This window comes from Neltuma alba, unplaced genomic scaffold (genome assembly GCF_004799145.2).
Source record: "Neltuma alba isolate B1F8T4 unplaced genomic scaffold, ASM479914v2 tig00013631_pilon, whole genome shotgun sequence".
NCBI classification, from domain to species: Eukaryota; Viridiplantae; Streptophyta; class Magnoliopsida; order Fabales; family Fabaceae; genus Neltuma; species Neltuma alba.
In genome coordinates, this window is record NW_021637815.1 from 18,640 (window position 1) to 23,470 (window position 4,831).

Below are 4,831 nucleotides of genomic sequence, written 5' to 3' on the forward strand. Positions count from 1 at the left end.
ATCCAATTCACCCTCTTCTTGGGTGAGAGTGCCGCTAACAACGTCAACAATAGTGAACTTGAGCCTGTTTGTTGTTGTATTGTTTTTTTTAACATCTTCCAAATCTCCCTATGCTTGAAGAAAACCAAGCACATCTGCACAAGGACATTAAGCAATTAAGTGCAGCAAGAAAATGTGTTATGATGTATGTACCATGCTACAAATATCTACGTGGGCAATGCAACATACCAATAAGATCAATGGAAAAAAAAAACCAATAAGATCTTCCCTTTCCACTTTGTCCTCAGCCAAATCCTTAATAGCAACAAAATTGAATGCTTCATGACAAATTGGAGTATCTGAGTCATCAATGTATGTTGAAGTATGGAAGCTTAATTTCCAACTATTGTTTGTCACCTTATACTAGTATGTGTTCCCGATATAACCTCAAAGTTCTCAAAGTGATAAACATGTTTGTTGACCAACTCCCTCATATATCATCCAAATAATGACCTTTGAATTGTGAAAGCTTCAATGACGTTACCCTGTATAAGAGCAAATGACCAAACATTAAGCACACAGAGGTTGAAGAAATTTCATTTGAATAAGACTAGTTAAGTGATTTAAACCTCTGCATCTACTAATAGAAGCCCAAGTTTCCATATTGGAAAAGGAGGAATCCTCTTCAGAATAGTCCAGTGAGTGAGGACCTTAGCATACAGACGCCATGTGTCCTTGACATCATCAATGTCTTTGATCAGGTCACCCTTAACAGCCGACGTTGCCATTGCGTAGAAGACAAGAAGAATAGAAGGGAAAATATGGATGATCCAATAAAACGGTGTAAATGATATTACTTTGATGTGACAAACCATATATGTACAAAGCTAAAGCGGTGAATTGGCATTTAAAAATGAAATGAGAATTAAATATAATTTTTTAAAGCAACAACAATTCAAAGATGTTGGAAATGACAATCAAACATTTATTCATGTTAATTTCAAATTGAAAAAAATTTGATTCTAATGTATATGCTTAATAAAATTCGAGATCTAAAAATCTTATTTCAAAATAGGAAAAAATTTGATTCTAATGCATATACTTAATAAAATTTGAGATCCAAAAATCTGATGAATATAAAAAAACAAAAGTAAAATTGTATATTTATTCTTTCATTTAATATAAAATTTCAATTTATATTCTTAATCTATAATTTTTCAATCCCCAAATTTTAACACTATTAATCTCAAATAATGACATATTTTTTTATCATCATTGTAATTTTAAAAATTCGAACTTACATGTCACTATTTAATACTATTTAATTTGATATTGATACTATTCTTATTAATGAAATTAACCACTAGAAGTAGATGGCATTTGAAAATGAAATGAGAATTAAATACAATTTTCTAAAGCAACAACAATTCAAAGATGTTAGAAATGACAATAAGAATTAATGACCTAGCACGGGCAAAAAGGCAAACATCATCCACAATCACACGTTCTACAATGAAAAAATCCCATAATTTCTATAGAAAATAGTAGAGGAAATAATAAAAGTCAGGCGAAGTTAATGTTATGCCCCATAAACTAATTGGGCAAAAGTTGCGGCGAAGCCTAATAAGCACATCATGTAGAAATGGAATAACTATCGGCAATGATCAACCGATGACAACGGATAGCACAAGATACGATAATGGAAAATAGCAAAATGAAACCATTGAAAATAACAAAATAAATGGCAAGCATTGCCAACTGTTCGAACCCATCAGAGGATTTTTTTCAAAAACATTGGAAATAGGAAGGTTGATTTTAATATAGGAGAAAGTGGGGAAGTAGGAGAAGGAACAGGCACATCACTACAGATTTTAATGTAGGAAATGGGAAGGTTGATTATACAGATGGCTAGGACTTGCTCATGTGTTTTTTTTTTTTTTAATATTAGCAATTATTTTCTCACCGTAGAATATCTTTTTTTTACGTTTCGCAATGAATGAAAAGATGGTTCAATTAAAGAAAGTTTTTTCCTCTAATGACAAATTGATATCCGTAAATCTATCCCAAATTTGATAAATGTAGGGGCATTCAATTTACGAGGGGAGGGAAAAAAACAAAAAACAAAAAAAACAAAACTGCCGTGTAAGTTACTTCACAAGGCAAAGTTTTTACAATGTTTAACACGAATTAAAATTTCCAAATAGGATGTATAACACAAATAATATAATAGCATCTATTAGTTTGAATCTACTTAGCCTTGGTCACAAGATAACAAAACCAATGATAATTACCTCTTTGCAAATGAAATTCAAAAACCCCAAGATTCAAAGAAAATAATAAAATGAATACTTAATCTCCATTTCCAATATATGTTCACCGATCCACCTTCCCTTCAATATTGACTCATCCAATTCTCAAATTCATTTTCTTTGTTCACCAACATCAGAAAAAAGAAGAAGGAACTATTGCCTTTTTTTCCTCTAAGAAAGCCACCTTCATTGTTGGATTAAATAATGGGAGGTTCATATTTAATGGCTTGAGAACAATTATTATTATCGCACGTCATGGAGATGAGATTTAGAGGGAAAAATTGAAAAGAAGGATTTCAAATTGGGTCATAATACTCTTCTTTACTATGTTCTTTTAAAGGGGATAATACATGTTTCGTTATAGCCTTCATTTTTTTAAAATCCAGTGAGAAAGGAATGCTAATTTCTGATATAGTTGCATCATAATGCTAATCTCTGATATAACATAATACACTTTACACCATTTTGTCCTTAAACATCTGAGTATTTGATAACCCCAAATTAAGTCAAAAAATTAAAAGGCCATTAGCAAAAGAAATTGATGATACCAAAAAAATAACTAACTCATCAAATAAGTAGGTAGTTTAAATCATCCATTAAAAATGACATCAAATATTAATAATCAAATAGCCAAACTTCAATCTTTCAGAACTTAACAAAAAGGGAAGGGATTACACATATAGAAAATGACTTCATAAGTATAATTGATCAAAGTTATACATATGAAAAGTCCCACTACAAAAAGAACGACACAACCCATCCTGGTCAAACTACTCATCCATAAAGATAATACTTGCAAGACAATGTCGATGTTGCTTGGGCACTGCAATGCTTTCGATCAATGTTAATGTTGAAATTTAGTATCTCAGGATTAGAAAAATCATAAACAACCATGGTGATGCTACTGAAGCTTCAAAATAACATGTGTGCTGCATAAAAATTGGCTTCACCATCAAATCAATCATTATCAAGAAAGAAAACCACTCAATTCAATTCAAAGAAAATTATGGATATCAATTCCTCAAGTATCATATACTTGACCCTCTCCATCTTGACCCATTTGAGCAAGACAACACGATCATCTTCAGATGGTAATTGAGCATAATGAGTATATGTCCAATAAGCAGATGAATCACGGAGGATGCAATGGAAACAATTACTGCTGTATGGAAAAGGAACAAATCCACAATTTGACTTGAGTAAAATGTGATCATAAACATGTACAGCCTGAAATGAACAAATAAGAACATACTAGTCATCTAAGAGATCAAAATTGAACTCATAAGTCCACTCCCCGTTAACCAATACATCCTCCAGGCAACCCACGTCGGCCATAATGCCGTACACATCTAGACATAGCACACATTTTATTGAAGCAGCAAAATGAACTTAAATAAAATTAATTGATATGAAAAGAATTGTACAAATTAATCTTGGTTCTTCATAAGAAGTCGTTGCAAGAACAAAAAGAGACTGGAAATGAATCATCAAAACATCTATTATGTCAGGCATGACCTCTAGAAATGAATCCTCCAGCGCAATCTTCAGGTCAAAGTTAATCAAATTTATACCCCATTCAACACCAAACCTATGAAACAAAAAGGTACAATCTTCATCAAGAATGCTAGACATTGTACGTATAACTGATCGTTTTCTCGCAACAACCAAAGTAATGTTACCTTGTTAAAAAAATCAAACATGCCAATGTTATGATGTTAGATAATGCAAAACTTAATGCTATAGAAAGGCATATACAAGAATGCCAATAATATAGCATAAGAACAAACCTTCCTATTCGCTACAATCACATTCAGGGTAACTTTAGGATTTATCTCCTCAAAAGGAAAATCCCAAAATAGATGGACAACCCTAAGGCAAATACCAAAGATGTGTGTGAGTCATTGAGTTCGGTAAGGATAAACACATCTTGCAGAGCCATGGCAAATAAGGCTACGATGGGTTGATGTGAGATGAAAAAGAAAGGACAATACACAAAGGACACCATATTTTATATAGACAAATGCTAGATGAAATAAAATTTTCATTTTTCACATTTGAAAAAAATACAGGACAATATTTGGGAAAAAAAAACAATAAGGTTAAGTAGACAGAAGAGATAAAAAATAGCCAATAAGAAGATGAAACACACTTGATCGATAAGGACCAATCAGATAAAGCACAATAATCATAACCAATAAGGTTAGTCAACTGAGTGAATAGAATTTAGAGAAGGAAAAAAAGTATCATAATGATAAAACAAACTAGAAAAATAAGAACCAATAAAGGCTCACAATATAGGAAATTGGAGAGATAAATAGCAAAGTTCCGAACAACAACCAATAAGAGGAGAATAAAGAGGCTCATAACCAATGAGACGCATTATAAATACACCATAAGGAGAATTATAATAGACCAATCATCAGGGTAAGTTTACTACCTTTTATCTTTAAGGTTTCTTCTTCCTTCCTTCCTTACCAACCATCAAGATTGCTTAAACAATCTTGTCATTTCTCTTTCTTGGTGTCTGATGGCTCTAAATTCTC

General features: G+C 32.0%; 1 long non-coding RNA gene across 1 annotated transcript; it reads right to left on the reverse strand.

Moving 5' to 3' along the window:
* Positions 1–3,052: 3,052 nt before the first annotated feature.
* LOC114738589 (uncharacterized) lies at positions 3,053–4,361 on the reverse strand. Its single transcript, XR_003739545.1, has 2 exons — positions 4,076–4,361; positions 3,053–3,637 (listed from the first exon to the last, which is right to left on the reverse strand). It is a non-coding gene; the product is annotated as an uncharacterized LOC114738589 (long non-coding RNA).
* Between the last annotated feature and the right edge of the window lie 470 nt (positions 4,362–4,831).